Below are 27,659 nucleotides of genomic sequence, written 5' to 3' on the forward strand. Positions count from 1 at the left end.
AGGTCTGACGGTCTTCCCAACTGACTTTTCAGCGGAGTTCGAACGGCATTCCCGAACGAACAGACTTGGCGACACACGAACGGACTAAGTCTGTTCGAAAGTCCATTCATTTTGAATGTGATGATGTAAGACGGTACTAATAGAGGAAGTTCAATAGCCAGTAGCCAATAGCTTCCCTTGCGTCGTATTTGGACCATCGGACCAGCATACAGAAGAACGGTTTTCCCGATAGGAATTGAGTCCTTCGGACAGATTTGAAACATGTTCTATTTCTAGGTTCCTCAGATTTTTAAAATGAAAAATGATCAGATTAGCGCACACACGATCAGATTGTCCGACGGAGTGATTTCGTCGGACCTAGTCTGCCGGAAATTCCGGTTGTGTGTACGCGGCATAACTGTGGAGGGGGGGGGGAGGGGTTGTGTGTGAGACACATCAATGATCACTTCTCCCGATTACAGGGAGCTGTGATCAGTGTCAGTATCATTAGACAGAACAGGGAAATGCTTGCTTACATCAGCATTTCCTCATTCTTCCTCTCCGTGAGATGATCGCTGGTATCCCCGCAGACATCGAGTCTGCGGAACCCGCGGTCGGACTCACGGAGCTCGTGGCGGGCACCTGCTATCCAAGCCTCGGTAGATCACGTACATTAACCTGCGCAAAAGAGCCAACCTGCTGCAGTAAAACTGCGGCCGCTGGTCCGCAAGCGGTTAAAGTTCATGTGCGTGTAAAGGCAGGCGTCCCAATAATATAGGTAATGGTAATAGGTTTGGTAATATTGTATATATACATATCCAAATATGGAATGTTTGCATTGCACAACAGATAGGTTACATTCATGTTGGAATGTTTGTTCAATGATGATGAAACCCCCTTGTTATAGGGTTGAATATACATTTATGTTTTTATCTGCAAAAAAAAAAAATCAGGGCAAGGATGCACTAATGACTAATGATCTGCCTTAACTGGGGTTAATAGCGACAATAAATTAGAATCTTCTGGATGTTAACCAACATGGTTCCACCCTTTTTACATAATCCAAGACACACTGTTGTTGTATGAGATGTTCCAGTCTACGAACCCCCATGGAACTGACAGGGCTGCTGACTGCAGTGCTGATTCTTCTCTCCTGTTGCTACTTCATCTTCTCAACATGGAAGACGATGTACAGGAAACAGGGGCTCCCACCGGGTCCGACCCCCCTGCCCCTGATCGGAAACCTCCTGAACATAAAGATGGGATCAATGGTGGATTCACTCATAAAGGTCAGATAATCTGGACATTCTTTGAAACCATTATAAGCTTATAATTAGATTTAGTGCTGAATTTACCATCTCATTTTTTGAATAATTAAAAAATAAAATTCGCCAGGAGCTGACATTTCATTTTTTCCGAATGGTGTAGGTTTCAAAAAAAAAAGCAATGACTAAATACACCTCAGACTAGTTTTGGTTTTAGTCCAAATACAAATTCTAGTTCTTGCTATATGCAGCAAGTGAAAATGAATGACCTCTTTGGCTTTGCATATACTAATGGTGTGATAGCCAAATGTCACACCAACATGCGATCAGAGCCAATCAATATTGTGGCTTGCAAATCATTGCAACATGCTGAGTCCACATGGAGGATCGGCATTCCTCTGGACAACCCCCCCCCCCACAATTTTTTTTACTGACAAAAAAGGGAAAATTTACAGATACAGAACATGTTTTACTGAAAACCTAAAATCTGACAGAAATTTCTATAAGGCCCCTTTCACACAGACGCTTCCATTTGGCGGACTCCGCTTGCTCAGCTGGGGATCGTTCCACTGATTCCCACTGAGTAGGGAAATGACAAGTCTGTCTCTGCTCCAGGGGCGTTGCTTGGTGGCAAAAAGACCAGGGGCTTTAAGTCCAAGGCCAGCATTGGGGGGGGGGGGGGGCTGGGGACGGTAGTGGCCCGAGGTTTTTTTGGCTGGGCGATGGGTAAGCTCACTTGCTGCCTGACCTACACATATACACTGTCCTACCTACCTGACATATACACTGACCTACCTGACATGCACTGACCTACCTGACACATACACTGCACTGACCTACCTGACACATACACTGACACACACTGGCCTACCTGACCAGGAGACAGACTTCACGTGTAATGTATCAGCTCAGCTTAGCCATAGTGTGCAAGGCAGCAGGAGGAGAGCCGCCCGCCCGCCTGAGTGCCGAGCAGGGACCGATGTGACAAGGCGGCTGCATTGTAATTCCCGCCTTCTGGAGACTGCAGCACCTATGATGGACATCACACGTCCCGCGGTCCTGCCATTGAACCAGTGGGACGTCCATCATAGGCGCTGTAGGCTCCAGAAGACGGGACGGGACCGGTTATGTGACTCTGTCGCACCCGGTGGTGCTTGGGATCACATCGATCCCCGCCCAGGCTTATATATATATATATATATATATATATATATATATATATATATATATATATATATATATATATATACTATTTATAACAAAAAGTAGAATATATATATATATACATAAATAAATAAATTATAGATAATTAATTTTAAAAAAAAACTATATATATATATAATTTAATTTTTTTTTTTTTTTTTTTTTTTCCCATCTATTTTTGTTTATATAATAAATAATAATAAAAAAAACAGTGGTGATCAAATACCAAAAGAAAGCTCTATTTATGTGAAAAAAATAATAAAAATGTAATTTACGTAGTGTTGCATGAGCACACAATTGCCAGTTAACCACTTACTGACCAGCTCACGCTGATATACGTCAACAAAGTGGCACGGGTGAGCAAAACAACTTACCCATATGTCACTGTGTCCTCGGTGGCTAGCAGGCGCATGCGTGCTACTGGCAGCTTGTGCACCACTCAAGTCCCACACACTTGATGTCCGCCGATGGCCCGCAATCATGGCACAGAGAGGCAGAATGGGGAGACGCCTATGTAAACAAGGCATTTCCCTGTTCTGCCTAGCAACATGACAGGGATTTACTGCTCCCAGTGATCTGGAGCAGTGATCTCTGTCATGTTCTAGTGAGCCCACCCACCCTACAGTTATACCACGCCCAGGGAACACACTTAACCCCTTGATTGCCCCCTAATGTTTAACCCCTTCTCTGCCAATGACATTTACACAGTAATCAGTGTATTTTTATAACATTGATCACTGTATAGATGCCAATGGTCTTAAAATAGTGTCAATGTGTCAATAGTGTCAATGTTCGATCTGTCTGCTGCAATGTCGCAGTCATGAAAAAAAAAAAAATCGCAGATCGCCACCATTACTAATAGAAAAATAATAATAATATTATGGCATAAATCTATTCCCTATTTTGTAGACTCAATAACTTTTGCGCAAACAAATACATGCCCCCCTTTTTTTTTTTACCAAAAATAAGTAGAAGAATACATATCGGCCTAAACTGAGGAAAAAATTCGATTTTTTTATATTTTTTTGGGGATATTTATTATAGCAAAAAGTTAAAAATATTGAATTTTTTTCAAAATGTTAGCTCTTTTTTTATTTATAGTGCAAAAAATTAAAAACTCAGCGATGATCAAATACCACCAAAAGAAAGCACTATTTGTGTGAAAAAATTTTTGTTAGTGTACAACGTCGCATGACCGCGCAATTGTCAGTTAAAGGCGACGCAGTGCCATATCGCTAAAAAGGGCTTGGTCTGGAATGGGGTAAATCCTTATAGGGCTGAAATAGTTAAAGTAGCGCAGTGCAGAATCACAAAAAAATGGTCTGGTCATGAAGAAGGGAAAACCTCCTTGAGGTCAATTTTTAAAGATACAGGGAAAATACAAACAGGGGACTGGAGGGTAACCAACCCCCGGGACTTTTTAAACGGTACCCAATATCAAGACAGAAAGTAAAATCAATATCATTTTATTGAAAATACAAATGTGTAAAACATTTCCGGAAAAGGAAAGTATATGAATAGGAATAGACAAGTCCTTCAATCCAAGAACTGGTGCAAAATCATACAGAACTATACATGTTACCGAATTTGTACATTATATATGCTGCATTTTTCTCTACATGTTTCGCTCTTCTGAGCTTCTTCAGGACATGGCAGCGTGTACAGTTACACAGAGAAACTGAAAAAATATACAAAATAATCAATACATTTATCAAATGCCTCCCAAAAATTTGAAACACATATTTTCCTTGAGGTCAAGTAGTTAAACAGTATAAACAATTTGTAAACTTTAACAATATCCATAACAAGCAATCAGAAAAAAGGGGAGCACCGCGTGAACCTGCAGCCTGAGACCAAATGCTATAGCAAAGTTTATGATGTGTCGGCCGCTCGCTTCATCAGGGTAAATAGTGGGCGATGAGAATCAACTTAGTAATCAGCATTCCTGCAGCAACCACACAGCTTAAGGAAGAGGCGAATGCCTCGAAATGCATAGCCACGCCCCCGTTTGGTCTCCAGTTGAATAGAACAATGTTCCCAAGTGTATTCTCAATGTGAGTTTGTCAAACATATGTATTTATTAATCTATATCAATTGCGTTTCAGTTAAGTGAGCAGTACGGCTCAGTGTACACCCTGTATTTTGGTTCAAGCCCTATTATTGTGGTTTGTGGCTATGAAGCTGTAACAGAAGCACTCATTAATCAAAATGATGACTTTGGTGGTCGAGGAAAACTGGCAACAATTGATCAATTCACCAAAGGTTATGGTAAGAAAAAAAAAACGAATTGCAAAAGAACTTTAAATATACAGCGCCTTGAAAAAGTATTTATATCCCTTGAAATGTTTCACATTTTGTCATGTTACAATGAAGAGCATAAATGTATTTTATTGGGATTTTATGTGTTAGACCAACACAAAGTGGCACATAATTGTGAAGTAGAAGGAAAATGATAAGTGTGGTGTGCATTTGTATTCAGTCCCCCTGAGTCAATACTTTGTAGAACCACCTTTCACTGCAATTACAGCTGCAAGTCCTTTTGGGGATGTCTCTACAAGCTTTGCACATCTAGAGAGTGAAATTGTTGCCCATTCTTTTTTTTTAAAATAGCTCAAGCTCTGTCAGATTGGATGGAGTCTTGCCACAGATTTTCAATTAGATTTAGGTCTGGACTTTAACTGGGCCATTCTAACACACGAACATGCTTTGATCTAAACCATTGCATTATAGCTCTCGCTTTATGTTTAGGGTTGTTGTCCTGCTGGAAGGTGAACCTCCTCCCCAGTCTCAAGTCTTTTTTAGACTCTAATGCCGCGTATACACGAGCGGAATTTCCGTCGGAAAAATCTTGGATGTTTTTTCTGACAGAATTCCGCTCAAGCTTGGCTTGCATACACACGGTCACACAAAAGTTTACTGAACTTTCAACCGTCAAGAACACAGGGACGTACAACACTACGATGAGCTGCCAAAATGAAGTTCAATGCTTCCGAGCATGCGTCAAATTGTTTGCGAGCATTGTAAGAATTTTCCACGTCGGAATTTGTAAAGATGATCGGAACAGCTTCCCTGTTCCTGCTGAAGAAAAGCATCCCCACAACATGATGCTTCCACCAGCATGTTTCATAATGGGGATGGTGTATTCAGGGTGATGTGTAGTGATAGTTTTCTGCCGAACATAGCATTTTGCTTTTAGGCCAGAAAGTTAAATTTTGGTCTCATCTGACCAAAGCTCCTTCATCCAGATGTTTGCTGTGTCCCCCACATGGCTTCTCGCAAACTGCTTTCTTTCAATGACTTTCTTCTTAGCACTCTCCCATAAAGGCCAGATTTATGGAGAGCACGACTAATAGTTGTCCTGTGGACAGATTCTCCCACCTGAGCTGTGGATTTCTGCAGCTCCTCCAGAGTTACCATGGGCCTCTTGGCTGCTTCTCTGATTATTGCTCTCCTTGCCCAGCCTGTCAGTTTAGGTGGACGGCCATGTCTAGGTAGGGTTGCAGTATGGCACATACTCTTCCCATTTTCAGATGATGGATTGAACAGTGCTCTGTAGAAATGTTTAAAACTTGGGATATTTGTTTATAACCTAACCCTGCTTTAAACTTCTCTACAACTTTGCTTCTGACCTGTCCAGTGTGTTCCTTGGCCTTCACGATGCTGTTTGTTCACTAAGGTTTTCTAACAAACCTCTGAGGGCTTCACAGAACAATTGTATTTTTACTGAGAATAAATTACACACAGGTGGACTCTATTTGCTAATTAGGTGACTTATGAAGGCAATTGGTCCCACTAGATTTTACTTAGGGGTTTTAGAGTAAAGGGGCTGAATACAAATGCATGCCACACTTTTCAGATATTTATTTGTAATACATTTGGAAAACCATTCTTAATTTTCCTTCTACTTCGCAATTATGTGCCACTTTGTATCTGAGTTTCAGTTTGCAGAGTCTGTGTGTTTGTGTGTCTGTGTGTTTTAGGGAGATATGGACTTGAATCTAAAGTAAAACTACTCCAAAGGTCCCTCAGGCACACACCTCCGAAAGACTATAGCTACCTTAACTACCTCCCACCCGGCCACTGCACATATAGGGCCAGGTGGTCCTTTCCTCATTCTAAGTGGACAACTGCTTGCAGCATGGCCATGAGGCTTAAGATGGATTAAGATGTTCAATGGTGTGGATATAAATGTTGGGATATCTCCTTGACACTCACTGGACCTGATGATGTGATCTGCTAAGCTATAAAACATATTCAGCAATACAGAACAAATCCAGATGAATGTGACTTTCTCCTACCAGATAATGCATGCCCTGGATAAATGAGAACCTTCACAGGCGAACTTGGAAGGAGCTCCCCAGTCTGGGGGGGTGGACTTGGGCCTGGGCTCAGGTGTGGACGAGATCCTCCTATAACACACAGAGGTGTCCTGGCCAAGAGGAGCAAGGAGAGGACAGCGGGAGAGAGCACTGCCAGGCAAGTCTCCAAGGAGGAGCAACAGGTCACAGCCAGGAGGACTGGTGAATGAAGCACAGTTGAGAGGACTGGGGAAAGACGTCTGAGGGGACTGATAGAGAGCAGTCTGCAATGGGTGTAGAATCAGAGGACATGACTGGGGAGGCATGCCTGAGAGGACTGGGAGATTACAGTCTGAGATGGGTACAGAACCAGGTGAGAGAACTGTAGAAACATGGGCAGTGGAGAGAGGCAGCTGTAGGCGGGAGGTCTGGCAGGGCCTGAAGATGTGGTATTGGGCTCAGTAGCCACACGGACAGCTAGCACTAAAGAACTACCTTATTTTTGTTGCTATACTACCTGCCTGCAAAGGGAATCTATTTTGAGCCTGGTTGAGTCAGTTACGGCCTACAAATCAGTGCTAGCTGGTCCAGGAAATATAAGCAAGTGAAGTGCTGCAGGTGTTGAGGTGTAATAGTCTGCAAGCAAGTGTTGTGCTAGAGTGAAGACTGGAGTGTATATGCAGAGAGTGTATATAGTTGTGTCCCATGTAAATTTTCTTCTATCAACTGGGCATCCCATATAGCCTTACCCTATCCAAGTTAATTCCCCTTAATAAAAATACAAAACAAAGTGCATGGACAGTTCTCTAAGAGTGACTGGAAATCGCATGCCTGGCTGGGCAGGGTGACGGGTGAACTTCTTTACTCAGCAGCCCTCATGAGGGCACCGCTACATACAGTGTTAGACTGTTCACATGACCATATAGTCTCCGCCTGGTCTGCCTCGTTGAGCACACTCATGCCAACGAACCTGCACCAGGATGTGGATTTGAAACTAATTATACTAATGATGAGAACAGCATAATGTAATCTGAATTTTAGGGTTTCCATACACTGTACAAGCTGTTTGAACTATATCCATGGGCTTTACCAACAACTGCAATGCAAGGGTGTATCTGTCAGTAGACTAACTGTATGGATTGTTAGGGCAGGCACCCTATTGCATAGTTTTGATGTATAGGATATTGAATACAGATTATACAATCAGATTGTCATTTGTATGGTCAGCATCAGTTTATTGTTCACTGGTTTAGAGTTTGCATTAGCCAATAATTGGAAATACTTTTTTACCCCATAGGTTTAAGTTTCGCTAATGGTGAACGCTGGAGAAAAATGCGCACCTTCACATTCAAAATCTTAAGGGATTTTGGTTTAGGAAAAAGAAGCAACGAGTGGAAGATTCAGGAAGAGGCCCGATGCGTGGTTGAAGAATTCAAGAAGTGTCAAGGTTGGTAATAAAGTGCATACATTGCTGTTGCTAACCAGACTGGCTGTCATTTTACCAATGTAAAATTAAACATGAAAGGGGTAGATTGGCATACATGACACAGATGTTTCATCACTTTATAAATTCTGGACATTGGAGACATAAAAATGTGGCTAGGCTAAAACCCAGGTAATGTCCTAAAATATAACCAAAGACAAAACTTGTTTTTAGCTTTGGATAGAGTAGAGATGGATCAGAACACTGGTCAGTTTTTCATTGCTGTCTTTGTCCCGATTAGGGATATTCATCTAATCTTGTCATGTTTACTTTTGTCACCAAAAGAAAATCCCAAATTTTTGGTTGTCACCAGAATAGGTCCTGGAGATTCTGGTGAGAACCAGGGATTCCCTCACTTTGGAGGGATTTTCTCTAATTTTCTGTTTTCCCTATGGGACAGCAAGTGCACAGAAATCCCCCAATGGGACAAAGATGGAAAAAAAACCTGGCAGGAATAAAAACCCTTAGGAGGGAAAAAAATAAAGTTTTACCTTTAGTTCAGCTTTAAAACTGAACTATAGGCAACAGCTAAATACATTAGTGAACTACGTACCGTATATGGAAGTTGTCTTACCTGCCGAAGGATTTGAATTTCTTTCCAGTCCTTCCAGGTATACATGTGTGCGGCTACACTAGGCACTGTAGAGCCATGCACATGGGGGTACCTTTACTTGTGTAAATTTGAACAAAAGAAAATACTGGACTTCATGCATGTACTTAGTTACCTCTTCTTCTTTCATACCTGTGCACAGGCTGGGGATCTCAGCGGTGATAATCTGCTCCCATTGCTATAGGAGAGGGACCTGCTCATGGAGGGAGTACCAACAACAACTCCTCCTGCAAGAGGCCATTTCACTTGTCACATGTACATGCATCAGATTGCTAAAGAAAACTTTGCTATCCTTGGTAACCACTTGTGTCTTCACACCATATTAACTCTTATGCCTCATACACACGACCAGACTTTGACGGACTAGGTCCGATGGAATGAATCCGTCGGATATTACGATTGTGTATGGGCTCCAGCAGACTTTTTTTCCCAAAAGTCTGGTGGACATAGAAATAAAAGAATGTTTCAAATCTTTCCGATGGACTTGAGTCCGGTCGAAAAAAAAAGTTTTTCTGTATGCTAGTCTGAAAGACGAAAACCAATGCTAGGGCAGCTATTGGCTACTGGCTATGAACTTCCATATTCTAGTCCGGTCTCGCGTCATCACGTTCGAATCCGTCGGACTTTGGTGTGCTTGTGTGTGGTCCATTCGTTCGGACAGTCCGTCGAACTCTGCCAAAAGTCAGTCGGGAAGACCGTCGCACCTAGTCCGTCGAAAAGTCCGGGCCGGTGTACATGGCATCACACTGTTGTCTTCTAAGCCCAATGTGCTTCGCCGACCCACGCTTTAAATAAAGTATGCTAGTTACTTGCATTACATCCCTTGAGTAATGTTCGATGAAGCAAAGGCAAAGTTTCAAAAGATTTACTGGAAACTCTCAGCATAACAGTTCCAAAACAAAGTGAACAAACTTTTCCCTAAACTAATCCTTAACACAGGCTTGTGGTTACCCCAGCGTACCTCCATAGGCAAGAGTCCATATAAATTTGTAAAAAAAAAAAAAAAAAGGCACGCTGTTCCTTTAAATGTTAAATATATTCAAAATGATTCTCTAAAAAGATCAAATGATAAGTACTCCACAAAAGAAAAAGGGTAAAATAAAGTGCAAGTGCCAAAAACAATATTTAAACATACCGTTTTAAACCTGTGCAATGATATAAATACAAAATGTAATATACAATGTGAAGTCCATATACATAGTTAATGTACATAGTCCAATATAGAGGTGCCGGATAAAGGTGCTCAGTGCTTATGGACCAATGTCCACTATACAAAGTGCTCCAGTGCTTCAAACATGCCCCTCAAGTTAAATAAGACAGCCTCTTACCAGATGCAATGGATTTTGATTACTCTAAAATACAAAATGTAATATACAATGTGAAGTCCATATACATAGTTAATGTACATAGTCCAATATAGAGGTGCCGGATAAAGGTGCTCAGTGCTTATGGACCAATGTCCACTATACAAAGTGCTCCAGTGCTTCAAACATGCCCCTCAAGTTAAATAAGACAGCCTCTTACCAGATGCAATGGATTTTGATTACAGAGATCAAATTGAGCCTGCAGGCAATCCTCACAATGGAATTTTCAATGGCAAGGTACTCCTAATGTAGCTCTCTAGTTATTTCTATACACTCAAGAGCATCTCTGGGACCGGGTCACTCATCATATGCGCATACATAATGCAACAGGGAGAAGCCTCATAGAGTAAACCAGTAAAACCAATTTATTCAAAATATTAAAATTACACTTAAAACTTGGCCGTCTAGCCAAAACTATTTTGTATTATTAACTATAACTATTATTAACTATAACTATTTTGCAAAGCGAATGCCTATAGATCACAAGAGTGCAGTTGGATCTGAACTCCTGTGATCCACTTTTAGCCATCAGCTGGCATTGCAGAGTTGGTCCAGGCTCTGAAGAGATCCTGACAGCTGGCTCAGCCTCTCAGCGAGCCGCTGAAAGCTTAAGCCAGCGGCTTCCACCCCCCTCCACATTCTAGAGCTCCAGTGAGTGCTGGAGGGGCAGAGCTGGGGACTCCCAGGTCACCAGAACTATTGTCCCCATTGGAAGGCTTCCCCTCTTTTACCTTTCTGGGGACAGCCCAAAATTTGCGATTTTCTTTTACTTTCACTTTGAGTACTAATGGTAAACAGGACAAAAAGAGAGAGTAAATCCCCCTAACAGGGCCACAAACAGCAATAAAAACTGACAAGTGTTCTAATCCCTCTCAACTCTATCCAAAACTAGAACAAAAATTGCATTTAGTTATACACTATATTGTCAAAAGTATTGTGATGTCTGCCTTTACATTATTTTTATTTTATTACAGGTACTTGTATAGCACAGTCAATTTACACAGCACTTTACATATACGTTGTAATTCACATCAGTCCCTACCCTTAAGGAGATTACAACCTAAGGTCCCTAACACACATTCATGCATATACTAGGGGCAATTTTAGACAGAATACGATTAACCTACCAGCATGTCTTTTAGAGTGTGGGAGGAAACTGGAGTACCCGGAGGAAACCCACACAGGCACAGGGAGAAAATGCAAACTCCAGGTAGATGATGCTTTACATGCACATTAACTTTAATGGCATCCCAGTCTTAGTCCGTAGGGTTCAATATTGAGTTGCCCCACTCTTTGCATCTATAACAGCTTAAACTCTTCTGGGAAGGCTGTCCACAAGGTTTAGGAGTGTGTCTATGGGAATGTTTGACCATTCTTCCAGAAGCGCATTTGTGAGGTCAGGCACTGATGTTGGACAAGAAGGCCTGGCTCACAGTCGTAGCCATGCCCCCTTAGGGGTTGCTGAAAGATGTGGTTCACCCATCACCCTGCCCAGTCCGACGTCTATTTTACAGTCACTCAGTAACACAGACCAGTCCATAGCTTGTTTTTTTTTTTTGTTTTTTTTGAGGGGCTTAAACTTGGATGGGTATTAGGAAAATTATGGGATGCCAAGGATTTCAGAACAAACAATTGTGAATTGTAGATCAATCAATTGTGAATAGAAGAACAATCAATTGTTAATTGCAGATCAATTAGGACTACTATGTACACTCCCTGTACATACACCTCAATCTCTCCAGAATTTCACTTGCCGCAGACTCTTCCACCACCAGCACTTCCCATGCTGCAGACTATCACTCCTCCAGATGAGCTAGCACCATGTAGGTAGGCATGACACTGCTCCAGCCAGGCCTCAAAGAACTGCCTTTTGCAGGCAGGGACCCCGGGCCACTGTGGTGTAGAATAGTTTAGGTGCTAGCTGTCCTCTGCTCAGCTACCACTTTTCCACTGCCCTTCACCACAGTCCTCTCACCACTGGTTCTTCACCCATCTCTCAAACTGCAATCTCCCAGTTCTCTCAGGTGTGCCTCCCCAGTCCTCCTGACTGTGCTCACTCACCAGCCCTCCTGGCTGCAACCAGTAGTCCTCCTGAAGACTCTTAGCCCTTGTACACACGGTCGGAGAATCCGTTGGAATGTGTCCTATCAGACCGCGTCGTCGGATAATCCGACTGTGTGTGGTATGCATCGGACTGATTCCGTCGGAATATCCGTCGGACCCAATTTTCCAACATGCTGGAAATATTTCCCGACCAACTGGGCCGATCGGACATACTCTGATCATGTGTAGAGAATTTTGATCGGACCAAGTGCCACGCATGCTCAGATCAAATTCCTACATCAAAGCTATTGGCTACTAGCCTGAATGTAGTCCCATCGTAATGAAATTACGTCATCACGTTCTGAAAGATCGAATTTTTCGCCAACTTTGTCCGACTGTGTGTATGCAACAGTTTCGGACAAGATCCGACGGACAAAATCCGACAGGCAAAATCCGATTGATTTGGTTGTGGAAATCTCCGACCGTGTGTACAGGGGCTTAGCCCTTGTACACACGGTCGGGGATTCCGACAACCAAATCCGTCGGAATTACTCATTTCAGAAGATTATTCATTCCGGAAGAGGTCCGGAAGTGATGTTGTATACACACGGTCGGACTAAATTGTCGGAAAATCCGATTGTACGTAATGTGATGACGTTATTTCGTTACGACGGGACTACGTTCAGGCTAGTAGCCAATAGCTTTGGTCTAGGAATTTGATCGGAGCATGCGTGGCACTTTGTCCGTCGGAGTAGGCTACACATGATCGGAGTATGTCCGATAGGAGCATTTTGTCGGAAAATTTTACCGGCAAGTTGGAAAACTTGGTCCGTCGGATATTCCAACGGAAACAGTCCGATGCAGACCACACACAGTCGGAATATCCGACAAAACGGTCCGATAGGACACATTCCGTCGGAATCTCCGACCGCGTGTACAAGGGCTTAGAGTGTTCTCTCCCACTGCCCTCTTTCTTGCTCTTTCATGTGCCTCTGATTCCAGGCTCTCTCACTCCTCCTGGATGCACCCAAGCCCCAGGGTCACCCCCACCCCCCCTCCCCAGACTGGGGAGCTCCCTGTGGGCCTGACAGCCTCCTCACTCTCCCACTCCAGCTCTTCCACCAGACAACTCATCCCCAGCTTGGCTGACCCCTGCCAATCCAAGTTGCCTTGCCTTTAAGACTCCAATGCTTCTTTGAGCTGACAATGTAACAAGAAAACGTTGTTTCTTTCAGGACACCCTTTGAACCCTTCAAATAAATTTATGGAAGCTTCTTCCAATATCCTCTGTTCCATCTTGTTTGGAGATCGTTATGACTATACAGACAAGAGATTCAAAAAACTTCTTTTTATCACGGTGGAAGTATTCCGACTAACCAGCTCTCCCTGGGGACAGGTAAACAGTCTTTAAAGTGGACCTTTTAGAAACTCTATATATCCAATGAATATATACCTAATATGTCACAATACACATTTAGTGGGTGCTACCTGCCACAACTGTTCTTCCCATTCTTTCCAGCGGGGGACAGAAGCGGGCATGCTGCAGTAAAGAAAGCGGCTGTGGGCTTCCTTCCTCCACTCACCACAGCTTGTTTCCTTCTCTTGCCTCTCCATTGGCTGCAGAAAGAGACCAATGGGCAGCCACGACTAGTGTACCATGGGACATGTAGTGCTGAAGACCAGCAGCTGCATTTCTAAGGCCTGGAGAAAAAACTTCAGCACCCAGCATGCCTAGGGGAGAAGGGCAGTCACCCAAAAGGGGAGACCACGAGGCGACCGGGAAGAAAGAGAGGGCCAAACTTCTTCCCAGGACTGCAGAGAGAGGGTGCTATCCTGACGACAGAAAGAGAGACCGGAGCTTTGACCTGCGAGCCAGAGAACAAAGACACAGCCCCATAGGGCCAGTTGCTGGAGTTGTCACAGGCGACCAAAAGTGAGAGAACATCTGTTCTCTGGAACCGCTGTTGCTATATAGTAGACATGTGCAATTAGTTTAGTCCTGAATTTGTTTTTTTAACAAATTTTGACAAATTTGTGAATTTCCGAATTCTGAATTTTCAAATTTTAGAATTTTAGAATTTCCAAAAATTCAAATTTTAGAATTTCCAAAAATTCAAAAGTTTGACATTTTGGAAATTCAGAAATTCTAAATTCAGAAATTGGAAAATTTCAGAAATTCAAAATGAGGAAATTCGAAAATTCTAAATTAGGAAATTCGAAAATTTGAAAATTGTGAAATTCCAAAATTCAAAATGTGGAAATTCCAAAATTCCAAAATTTGGAAATTCTAAAATTCCAAAATTTGGAAATTTGAAAATCCAAAAATAAGAATGAAAATCTGAACATTCAAAAGAATGAAAATCTGAAAATTCAAAAACCCCAAAATTTGAAATAATAACTAATAATAAATATGAAATTATAGGTATTGCAATTTCCTTTTTAAATTTGGCTGTTGGGGAACGTATTTGAATGAATTATGGGAAATAATGAATGCTGTATCTAAACAAATGTAATGTAACAATCTAATAATAATAAATAACAATAATAATAATAAAACCTTTTTATTATTATTATTATTCATTAATTTGTTCTATTCCATTTGTTTAGATGTGGCATTTGTTATTTCAGATAATTTGTAACTTCAGATAAATTTGTATTCGTTATGTTCACAAACAGCCAAATTTGAAAGGAAATTGACCTATAATTTAATAGTTAGTTATTATTTAGAATTTTACTGATTTTCTTTTTTTTAAGATTTTCAAATTACCAAATTTTCTAATTTCCGAACTTTCAAATTTACAAACTTTCGAATTCCGAATTTTCGAATTTCTGAATTTTCAAATTACGAATTTCTGAATTTTTCGAATTTCTGAAAAAAGCAAAAAAACGAATGAAACGAAAACAAACTAATTTTTTGTCAGTGCACACATCTAGTTTTCAGGATTTTAGCATTAATAAGCAGACATTTATCTCCAGCAAGTGCCTAGGTTCAGATGATATTATTAGTCAGCTGCAGGCAGGTAGTAGCATTTCCTCTTCTTGTCCCAATGATTAAAATGTACAGTATAAGCTAAAAGAAAAGCGCACACAATTATGACTTCAGACAAAACTTTGACTTTAATATCTGCCTAATTTTTTCAAAAATTCCAAAAAAGATAAAAGCAAAACAAAAAAAAAAAAAGAAAAGGAAAACAAATACAATCTACCTAAATTCATAACAATTTAAGTGCCAGTAAGCTTAACAATTTTTTTTAGAAATGCTGGTGAGTCTTTAAATGTTATCCAGGTCAACCACATCCCTTTAAACTTCTCAGTAGTATAATTATTTTCAGCTACCAATTCCTCCATACACATGATACCATTGAGAGTCTCAATCCACTCTGGAATTGAAGGAACAATAGAAGATTTCCAATATCTAGGCATCAATTGTCTAACTGCTGAGATAAAAAAAAAAGCCACAGGAAGAGCAAGGTCAAATATCCTTAAAATGGATCAAGAGAGCAGCTTTAGGATATAAGTCTAGGCTCACATCTATGCGGCTGCGCTTGATGCGTTTTTCAGGCTTGTTTTGTAGTGAATTTTGCATTTTTAAACCAGCGTTTTTATGCATTTTTGCATGCAGTTCCCATACATTTTACTCCCCCCTCAAAAAATTTAAATAGAACATGGCATGAGGTTCCCCCCAGGTCCATACAAGGCCCATCGGGTCTCGCATGGATTCAGGGAGGACCCCCCCCCCCCACCCCCACGGCAAAAGTAAAAAAATATATATATATATATAAAAAAGGGTCAAGGGTTTACTTCCTCTTGAAATCCTTTTAGTTTTTTTGATTAATTGCAATAATTTCTGTAACCTCTGATTCACAAATATTTACAGAGGCCACTAAACCATTTATATAATTTTCTTCTCAAATATGGCTTACAGTAGATTCTACTATAGGCATACACATGCACACTTTAGGCCCCATTCACATTTGCGTTGAGTGTCTTTGGTAATTTTTTAGTCTTTTATTATCTTTTATAGAGGAGGTTTTGCCCACATTTCGGGCTGGAGTGGTTTTTTTTCTCTTTTGGCCAATGGAGAGCAAGATAATAGCCAAAAAGTGTACGAAAAATGTTAAGTATTTTTCAGGTGCTCCCATTGAAGACTATTGGAAGCAAAATGGACAACTCAAAACAGAAAGAAGCTCATGTACTTTTTTCAAGCAACAATATTCAAACATCAAGTGATGTGCAATAAAACACTTTAAATCATGATTCAAATCACTTAAGGATGAGTGGGGCCTTAGGACTTATCTGGGCCAAAGATAATTGATGTATTGTGACATTGGATAGTTAGCTCTCATGGTAGGTAAGGGCATGGTAGCTCACTTTTATTAAAAACTTCAGAAAGCAAAACAACAGTCCGACAGTTTCCCACGCAGGGGATCTTATCCAGCTTCAGCAGAATACAAACACTGGAAAATGCCCAGCCTCCTGGCTCATAAGCTTACTCGGCTTCAACTGTAGTACCACACTACACCTCCTACCAGTCTCTCTGACTGTGTTTTCCATGTTCTCCTGGATACTTGGCTCTCTAGCCTTTAGTCGCAGTGCTCTGCTGCATGGTCCACCTCTGGCCTATGGATTGGTGTTCTCCTGATAGGAGCCAACCTGACTCCTAGATGGAGACTGTCACTTTTAGGTGGATACCTCTGACCCCTCGGTGAGACCCTCTAGCTTGTGGCTTTGTGCTGCGGGACCTTCTGTCTCCCCCACTGGGAACGTTATCCAAGTCTGGAACGTTGCATTTACTCTAAATGCGAATCCTGTGTTATATTTCCCTATATTCTCACAATGAGAGGGCCTCTCACAGTATGTATTTGATTTTAAAAAGAAAATACAATGACCAAAAGAAAATCAATTCAATATAAGAACACAGCCTCCGATGTCAATTGAGGTCAGGTTCCCTGCCATGTAAGATCATTGTGATACCCACAAATACACTGCACACTACCAGCTAGCTGCATGAAAGGGGTTGTGGACCATTATTTAAAACTTGTTTTATGCTCATGCAGGTTCAGAGCATTTTCCCAACACTGATGAGCTACGTTCCTGGACCTCACCACAAGGCAGTCTCACTTTCGAAAGAAATGGTTGAATTTGTTGCGGAAATTGTGAAATCCTGCCAGCAGACTTTGGATCTCAGCAAGCCAAGACATTTTGTAGATTGCTTCCTGATCAAGATGGAAAAGGTATTACATATGTACACTAATCTAATTTAATAATCCAATTATTAGTTCAAAGACACAATGGAGCTGATTTACTAAAACTGGAGAGTGCAAAATCGAATGTAGCTGTGCATGGTAACCAATCAGCTTCTAACTTCAGCTTGTTCAATTAAGCTTTGACAAAAAAAAAAAAAAAAAACTGGAAGCTGATTGGTTTCTATGCAAAACTGCACCTAATTTTGCACTCTCCAGTTTGGTAAATCAACCCCAATACATCTCAGTATAAACTGAAACAAACTACACCCAGCCCTTCCGAGTATACTTGATCTATATACTCCAGACCTCATACCCAATGGGACAGCTTGTTGTCTACCATTGAAACAAACCATTCAGGGCACAGTGGCAGTGTCTTCTGATAGCCCCCACCAAACAGTCACCAATTCACCATCTCTTACTGCTTGACCTGCAGAATGGAAAAATGTGTATCGTTTTTGGAAAGATTCCTTAACAACCATGAATCATCATCTGTCAGCGGGCTTCCCCACTGACAGGTGAATGCAGAGATAAAGAATGTTAAAAAAAAAAGATAAATAATGCCGGAAATAGAAACATGTTTAAAAAAAAAGGCGTAGGGTCCCCCCCAGTCCATACCAGGCCCTTTGGGTCTGATATGGATTTTAAGGGAATCCCATGCCAAAATGTAAAAAAGTCCCCCCCCCCCCCCCCAAATCCATACCAGACCCTTATCTGACCATGCAGCCTGGGAGGTTATAAAAGCCGGTAAAAGCAGGTAAATCCATCATCCATCATGACGTGTGACATCAGAAAGGGGCGGAGCCACTAGATGACATAACCAGGTGGCCCCAGCCCTTGCCTATATAAGAACTGTCAAAGCCGAAGGGAGGGCATATGGCTGGTAGCTTTTTAGGAGATGCAGTGTTTTTTTTGCTATTTTTCTGTTCACCGGGCATCATGATGGACAATGGATTTATATCGAGGGACACTATTTTATTTCTTTTTTAATAGAGGACTTGTCAAAAACTGTTTTTGCTTTGACACTTTTTCCATGAATGGGTTCAGGTACGATGTGATACCCATTCACATGGGGGGGGATCTGAGGTCTGCCCCCCCGCAGACCCCGATAACCACAGCCCAGGGTTGTCAAGAAGAGGCCCTTGTCCTCATCAACATGGGGACAAGGTGCTTTGGGTGGGGGCGCGAAGCCCCCCCGCCCCAAAGCACCCACCCCCCCAATGTTGAGGACATGTGCCCTGGTATGGTTCAGGAGGAGGGACTTGCCTGTCCCCCCCCTTTTCTGACCCACCAGGCTGCATGCTTGGATAAGGGTTTGGTATGGATATTGGCGTGGGGGGACCCTATGCTTTTTTTTAAACATTTTACTATTGCCAGGCAATTGCCGGCATTCTTTATATTTTTTTTTTTCACAGCATTCTTTATCTCTACATTCATCTGTCAGTGGGGAAGCCATGGTGATGATGACTCATGGTTATTAAGGACGCGGCCGGGGGCTTCCCGACCTGCTTCTCAACAATAGATACTTCTTCACACAGAATTCTAATCGTTCTCATAATTTGCAAACAAAATTTTAACGTATTTTTTGCCAAAATTCATTACTATTCATTACTATTTCATTTGGAGATTCGGATACATCCTAATCTCCGAATAACCAAAAGTTTGGCCGAATTTGTATTTGGATCGAAATGAATTGCACATATCTACTCACTACCTCCCCACTTTATTGGAGACTGTTGTTCTAATGGGCTTCTAGGACTTGACCTCCCCCCACGGCAAATACATCCACCCAAAAATGTCACATTGGGGTAGCAGTGACATCAACTTGGGTAAGATCTGAGCCTGGCATTTGACATGCCTTTTTCCAGGGTGAACTGCTCTAGTGCAGAGGCAGCGATTGAGCATGGATGGGTATGTATACATTGTGGTATGGTGAACTATTAGGAGGCACTGTTACTTTGCTCTTGAAGTGAATTTGCTTTCTCTTGGTCTTAAGGGCTCTATGGCTTGACACAGAAGATGATAGCATCTGTTTGAGAAGCTGAAATAATTTTTTTGAAACTTCTAGTGCATTTACTTCAATTTTACAGAACTCAAACAACACTTTTTGCCAAAAATTTTCTCTAGATAATTTGACAATCCCCGCTGGTTACATTTTGTAGTGGATGACCAGGAACAGCTGGATAAACCCCAAAGTCTGTTGCAAATAAAAAACCTTTAAGGCCCCTTTGACACAAGTGCCTCCGTCTTCCAGATTCCACTTGCTCAGTGGGGAATCGCTCCGCTGATCGCCGTTGAACAGGCGCATGACAGGTCCTGTCTGCTCCACTGTGCAGAGTGCCTGTCTGTTTTCATCGGATCCACCAGATGGATGGAAAATAGGACCACCATCTATTTGGATTTTGCACGCAGTATCGGAATGGTGGCGGATGTCAGCGGACATGTGTCTGCTGAGATCTACTGCTCCATAGGGGAGACTGGAGAGTCCTATCAGGTCTTCCTAAAAAAGTGACAGGCGGACCTGATCGGAAAGCTTGTGTGCAAGGACCCTAAGGCCGCGTACACACGGGCGGACTGTATGGCCTACTTAGTCCGTCGAAACACATTTCAGTGGACAGTCCGCTCGTGTGTGGGCTTCAGCTGACTTTTTCAGCGTGCAGTCTGGCGTACTAGGTATTTTGGATTTTTCTAAATTCTGTCCGTCATACTTTGGTTTCAGCGGACAATCCGCGCGTCAGTAGGCTAATTCGACAGACTAAGAATGGCGCATGCTCAGAAAGGATTTACACGGCGGAAGGGTGCATTGCTGTGTATTGGACTTCCTATTTCTAGTTCCGTCGTACGTGCTGTACACGTCATCGCGCAAGCTTTCGACGGACTGTTTGTGCATCCGTGTGTGGTACAGTCCGTTCATTCGAAAGTATGACGGACTGTCCGTCAGATTGTATTACCGACTAAGTAGGCCATACAGTCCGCCCGTGTGTACGCGGCCTAACTGTCACTTTTTCAGCCTTTTCCTATGTTGTCTGTTTTTGTGTTGTCAATGGATTCATTACTGTTTCCTTAAAACCCTGGTGACCCTTCCCTAGAAGAGATTGATTAGCCCTTGACTAAATTTGCCCTCCAGTGGTATAAAGTGTCACTGTTGTCTCCATAGGAGAAGAATGACCCCAATACGGAGTTTAATATGAAAAATCTCCTGTATACAATCCACAGCCTATTTATTGCAGCAACTGAGTCTTTGAAAACCACTCTTGGGCTTGCACTGCTTATCCTTTTAAAGTATCCCGAAGTAGAAGGTAAGTAAGTGAAAGGATAGAAAGGTTGCAAACACATCACAAACACAGTGATATCTCAGTTTTTCGCAGATGCTGGACCAGTAAAATATTTAACAGTTTCTTACATCTATTGCATATTCTTTTTTTCAATTAATTACAATTTTTATTGATTTAATTTGATACGCAGCACTCTGCAATGCAGAATTTGATCAGTATCAAATGTCAAATATTTACTTCATAGAGAAACTTCAATAAACTGTAAGCAGCCTACAACATCAAGCATTTTATAGCTAGTATACCTCATAAAGGAAGCAAAAGGCACAGGAGTAAGAGGAAAGATGATGTCCAGGGATATGGTACTTATAACATTACTTACCGAATTTATCGGCGTATAACACGTGCCGGCATATAACACGCACCCCAAGTATAGGAGGTAATTTAAGGAAAAAAACTTTTAGGAGGGAAGTTTAAGGAAAAAAAACTTACATTTAAATGCCCATCAATGCAGCCTTATCAGTGTCATTTGCAGCCTTGTCCATCATTTGCACCCTTGTTAATGTCATTTGCAGCTTTGTCATGCAGCTTTGTCCATCATTTGCAACCTTGACATGCAGCCTTGTCCATCATTGCACCCTTGTCAGTGTCACATGCAGCTTTGTCCATTGTTTGCAGCCTTGTCTGTTTAATTATCAGCTTAGCTTTTTAAAAATGGCGCCTCCGAGATACAGAGCTGGGTGTCCTGTGTATCTCAGCGGTGCTTGGTAGTTCTCGGCGGCTTTCGGCTGCATTCGGCCATTCTCCGTGGCTTTCGGCCCTTCTTGGCGGCCGAAAGCCACCGGGAAGGGCAGAAAGCGGTCAAAAGCCGCCCAAGGCACACAATCAGTGGGGGATAGGCGTATAATACGCACCCGCGATTGAGTCGCTTGATTTCAACAAGTTTAGAAGCGCTAGGCCACCATTGTTCTGATATTCTGTGCCTTTTGTAATCCCAAACAAAACTAAAATGTCTGTTTGGAGTTTCTTAAAATGGGTAGGGGGAATAAGTTTCAGTAATGTTCCAAAAAGGTAGAGGATCTTGGGGAGGATGTTCATTTTGATAGAAGTGATACGGCCTAAAAAGGATGATGTTTGCAATGAGCGAGGGTTGCATATATGGATTTAAATAAACGTGAAATGTTTTCTCTATATAGTGCCTCAAATGAGGGGGCGATCTTCACTCCTAAATATTTTATTGATGCAGACATCTCCAAGGCTTAATGATGGTTAGGGAGAGTTACCTGTTTTTGCGTTAAAGTAGGAGAATGCACCTGTAACAGATGATGCAAGTCTGAAAAGGAGGGTCGCACACCAGAAGGACCAGAAAGTCAGTTTATTTTTTGCCATCTGTGTGTGATTGGGGAGATTTCACTTCACTTCCTGTCCCATAGCCAAAACAGGAAAATCCCTGCATTTTAAGGGAATTCCCAGACATGTGTGGTATTGCACTGCACAGTGAGGTCCGGAGCGGGAAGGCACCGCAGGGAATGGGTAGAGTAGGGCCGGGCATGACAGTGTGCCCAGGAACACACTGTTAGCCCTTGTACACACGGTCGGAGATTCCGTCGGAATGTGTCCGATTGAAGCGGTTTGTCGGATATTTTCCGACTGTGTGTGTGGTATGCATCGGACTGTTTCCATCGGAATATCCGTCGGACCAAATTTTCCAACCTTGCTGGAAATTTTTTTTCCGACAAACTGCTCCGATCGGACATACTCCGATCATGTGTAGAGAATTCCGATAGGACAAAGTGCCACACATGCTCAGATCAAATTCCTACATCAAAGCTATTGGCTACTAGCCTGAACGTAGTCCCATCGTAACTAAATTACGTCATCACGTTCTGAAAGATCGGATTTTCCGACAACTTTGTCCGACCGTGTGTATGCAACAGTTTCGGACAAGGTCCGTCGGACAAAATCCGACGGATTTGGTTGTCGGAATCTCCGACCGTGTGTACAAGGGCTAATGGGTTAAGGTAGGAGGGGACAGAGGGCGGAGTAGAGAGTGGCCGTTATTTATAGGGGGCGGAGGCATTCGGCACAGATAGCACACGAGGAGGCAGTTTCCCCACCCACCCTCCCTTTATATTGTTTATGATGGTTATTTAGCATGTTGTCATTACAGGTTCAAGTGAAGATGGTCATCATGGAAGCTGGGGGGTTTGGCGGTGTTTAGTTTGTTGGTCAGTGACGGTAGCTGTAACAGATGTGGAAAAAGGGGTGGGGGGCTCATCGGTAGTATGGCCCCTCCGGTGTATTTCATCGAAGGTTGATGAATACTGGTTTGGTTGCACCATGGGAAAAGGGGTTGTCTCCGAGCAGTACAGCTGGAGGCCTAGGATGGTTGGTGAAGGTCCCGCAGTGTACTGGTGATATGCATATTCGATGGAAAATGGAGGTAGCACCGTCGCTGACCAATAAAATTGGGGTTGAAACATGTTGTTTCTCTGTGGTTGTATATTTATGTTGTTATATATTATAAGGTTATTTTGGAGTTTTTATTTAGTTTGCTTAATAAAGGCTGTTATAGCCATTATACTCCATAAGAATAGTGTGGTCTTTTATTCCAGGTAAAAGGGGAAGGGGAGTATAGAAGGGTTGTAACAGTCAAAATGGGTGTTATATATGGGTTACACTGGTCATGTCCTTTCTGAGCCTTTTGGTATGATGTTGGTTTGTACTCATTCAGTTCCCTCTAGGTAGTTTCTTTAACCGGTTCCCGACCAGCGCACGCCGATGTACTTCGGCAGAATGGCACGGGCAGGCATATTGGCGTACAGGTACGTCCAATCTTCAATGCCGCCCTGCCATCGCGAGAGCGCTGGCGGGTGGCGGCGCGCTCGGGTGCCGGTCGGGACCCCCGTGAGTCCAGTCGTGGGTCCCGCGGACTCGATCGCTGTGGGCATACCCACGATCGTCTCACGGACGGCTGAAGGGAGGAAATGCCGTTGTAAACAGCATTTCCCCATTCTGCCTAGCAACTAGTGACGCTGATCTCTGCTCCATGTGATTGGAGCAGAGATCAGTTTTTACTAAATGAAAGCCCAGCCCCCGCCCCACAGTTAGTAACACACCCCTAGGAACACTTAACCCCTACACTGCCACCCACTGGTTAACCCCTTCACTGCCAGTGTCATTTACACAGGAATCACTGCATTTATATAGCAGTGATCGCTGTATAAATGACAATGGTCCCAAAAATGTGTCAAAAATGTCCGATGGGTCTGCCATCATGTCACAGTCACAATAAAAATCGCTAATTGCCGCCATTACTAGTAAAAAAAATAATAATAAAAAATTATTAATAAAAATGCCATAAAACTATCCCTATTTTGTAAACGCTATCATTTTTGCGCAAACCAATTAATAATCGCTTTTTGTGATTTTTTTTACCAGAAATATGTAGAAGAATATGTATCGGCCTAAACTGAGGGAAAAAAAATGTTTTTTGTATATTTTTGGGGAATATTTATTATAACAAAAAGTAAAAAATAATGCATTTTTTTCAAAATCGTCGCTCTATTTTTGTTTATAGCGCAAAAAATAAAAAACGCAGGGGTGATCAAATACCACCAAAAGAAAGCTCTATTTGTGGGGAAAAAAGGACATCAATTTGGTTTGGGAGCCCCGTCGCACGGCCGCGCAATTGTCAGTTAAAACGACGCAGTGCCGAATCGCAAACAGTGGTCTGATCTTTGACCAGCAAAATGGTCCGGTCTGTAAGTGGTTAATCCAGAAAGCTGCTGCACTTGCTTCTCTGCTGTGTAGGCTGTTCCTGGCTTAGCTTGGAGTCTGCATCTAAGCCTAGCTGAGACTAGACTGAGTAAAGATGTGAAGCTTCCCACCTCTCTCTCACTCTTTGTTCTGCCCTAGGAACAGAGCCCCCAATAAAGGGGACACCTCCAGACCACTGGACCCCAGACTCTGCTCTCAGACTGCCAGGCTTCTGAGTATTTATGGGTTGTTTCCCCAACTTCCGAGAACTGCCCCCCCAGGTATTGGTGGAAACTCCATAAATATTCAGGCTGCAGCCTTTGTCCCTCCACCCACTATGTTCTGGAAATATCCAGAGAGTTCCAGAAGACATGGGGACGTAACAAAGCCACAGCCTTTGAAGCACTGCACAGCCTCCTAAACAAAATAAACACATGCTCCTCTACAAACAGTCGTCAAACTAAATTTACCTACACTAGCAACAGTGAGGGAGCTATTCTTACAATGGTTTTGCACAGAGCATGCCCGATCCTCCTTTTCTCAGATCCTCCCCCGCAGCTCCTGGCACCTCTCCTAGGCAAATACCACCATAGCAAGCGGCCGTCTATAGGGCACTCATGCGGTCTCGCTCCAGAGCCCCACTCTGTGTGTCCATTTGCACACAAAGCGTGGCTCAGCCCCACCCCCCCACCTCTCCTCACTGGCTGTGATTGACAGCAGCAAGAGCCAATGGCTCCCACTGCTGTCTCTCAGCCAATGAGGAGGGAGAGAACCACTGCTCTCATGCACATCACTGGCTCAAGATCATGTAAATATAAGGGGGGCTGGGGAGTGAGCAGACCATGGCAAGTTTTTGTACCTTAATACATAGAATGCAAACCTTCTAGCTTTATAACTATAATAATAATAATAATAATAATAATAAAACAATAATTATGTTTCTGTTATTTTTCCTTTTTTTTATTTTATGTGCATTTTTTCTACCAGATAAACTTCATGAAGAAATTGATCGGGTAATTGGACGAGACAGAATAGTAAACATGGACGACAGGTTTGATATGCCATACACACAAGCTGTAATCCATGAGGTCCAGAGATTTTGTGACATCGCTCCTTTCAGTGTGCCACATATGGTGACAAAAGACACAATGTTTAGAGGATATTATATCCCCAAGGTAGGAAACATTAAAACATATTAAAGTGGTTCTTAAAGCAAAATACTTCTGATTGCAGCTTACCATCAGCCTCCTCGTTGGCTCTTGCTGCTGTCAATCATAGCCACTGAGGAGGGAGCAGGGGGTTGGGGCGAGGCCACAATCTGTGTAACCTGTTACAAATTTATATACGAACAAATAGGGTATACAGTCCCCAAACTGGGCCCTTTATTTGATTGACCTTTTGATTGACTTTTTAATATGCTTTCTTCAGGGCACAGATGTTTACACTTTGCTCTGCACTGTCCACCGTGAAACCATGCATTTTGCTACGCCATACAAGTTCAATCCCAGCCACTTCCTGGATGAAAATGGCCAATTCAAAAAAAATGATGCCTTCATGGCTTTCTCTGTAGGTGGGTCAACTTATAAATAACAAGATTTTGTGATTAATTATCATATGGTGGGCGTGACAATGTCAAAAACAGTTTGATATTAGTTAAATATGCTACTAATTTGATCACTTGCAATAATCAGCCTGATTGCCGCCAATCATCAGATGTTTTATTTAGAGAGATTTTTAAGCCTCTTTTGAGACTTGATTGGGCAACATGCTGGTGGATCCAGCTGCCATAGGTGCTTCCTAAAAGAACTGTTTGCTAACTAATTTGAAAAAAATATATACACTATATTACCAACAGTATTGCGACGGCTGCCTTTACACGTACGTTAGTTTTAATGGCATCCCAGTCTTAGTTCATTGGGTTCAATACTGAGTTGGCCCACCCTTCGCAGCTATCACAGCTTCAAACCTTCTGGGAAGGCTGTCCACAAGGTCTAAGCCCTTGTACACACGGTCGGAGATTCCGACGCAATGTGTCATATCGGACCGTTTTGTCTGATATTCCGACTGTGTGTGGTCTCCATCGGACTGTTTCCATCGGAATATCCGACGGACCAACTTTTCCAACTTGCCGGTAAAATTTTCCGACAAAATGCTCCGATCGGACATACTCCGATCATGTGTAGCCTACTCCGACGGACAAAGTGCCATGCATGTTCAGATCAAATTCCTAGACCAAAGCTATTGGCTACTAGCCTGAACGTAGTCCCGTCGTAATGAAATAATGTCATCACGTTATGTACAATCAGATTTTCCGACAACTTAGTCCAACCGTGTGTATGCAACATCACTTCCGGACCTCTTCCGGAATTAATTTGGTTGTCGAAATCTCCGACCGTGTGTACAAGGGCTAAGACTGCGATTAAAGTTCATGTGCGTGTAAAGGCAGGCATCCCAATACTTTCGGTAATGTAGTGCATACATATATAGGCCTATAATCTGTAGAAAGGTATTCTGTTCATGGACAGAAATTGACTCAGAGCTGATCAGTGATCACCATTCACATATCAAACACGTAGGATTACAAATCTTGTAGTGAAATAATCAGGTGTGTTCATGTACAGTATCCTACTATGGGACGGCAACTGAAATGAAATCTCTTTGTAGGTAAGAGGAGCTGTCCTGGAGAAGGTTTGGCCCGGATTGGAAATGTTTATCTTTCTTACCACCATCTTGCAAAACTTCACATTGACTTCTACGCGGGAATTCTCTGAAGATGATGTGGCTCCTAAGTTGAAAGGGTTCTTAAATACCCCCATAAATTATGAGCTGTCATTCATTCCTCGCTAGATCTACTGGACTCTTCCACCAGATAAAGTAGATCAGTCACTGACATAAACATCTGTATTAAATGATAATAAAATGTTTTTTTTTTAATTCTCTAGATTGGAAGCATTTCGATCATGTAACAGCCATTATTGGCTGTCATGGCGGTTACATGATCAGAACGCTCCCGATCATAATCCCCACCTCCTGGCATCCTAAACCCCTTAAAAGGCTGGGAGGCACAAGAGCAGTGGTGCATCATCCATGTGTGCAGGGTGTTCACTGCACACAGGTCCCCAAAGGGCGGGGGGGGGGCA

The 27,659-nt window shown here is 42.5% G+C and overlaps 1 pseudogene; it reads left to right on the plus strand.

Annotated features, from left to right (window-relative positions):
* The first annotated feature begins 1,088 nt into the window (after positions 1 to 1,088).
* LOC143988867 (cytochrome P450 2G1-like) lies at positions 1,089 to 27,366 on the plus strand (annotated as a pseudogene).
* The last annotated feature ends 293 nt before the right edge of the window (positions 27,367 to 27,659 follow it).

The sequence above is a fragment of the Lithobates pipiens genome, unplaced genomic scaffold (genome assembly GCF_037356315.1).
Source record: "Lithobates pipiens isolate NorthernLeopardFrog02 unplaced genomic scaffold, aLitPip1_a1.2 Scaffold_1, whole genome shotgun sequence".
NCBI classification, from domain to species: domain Eukaryota; kingdom Metazoa; phylum Chordata; class Amphibia; order Anura; family Ranidae; genus Lithobates; species Lithobates pipiens.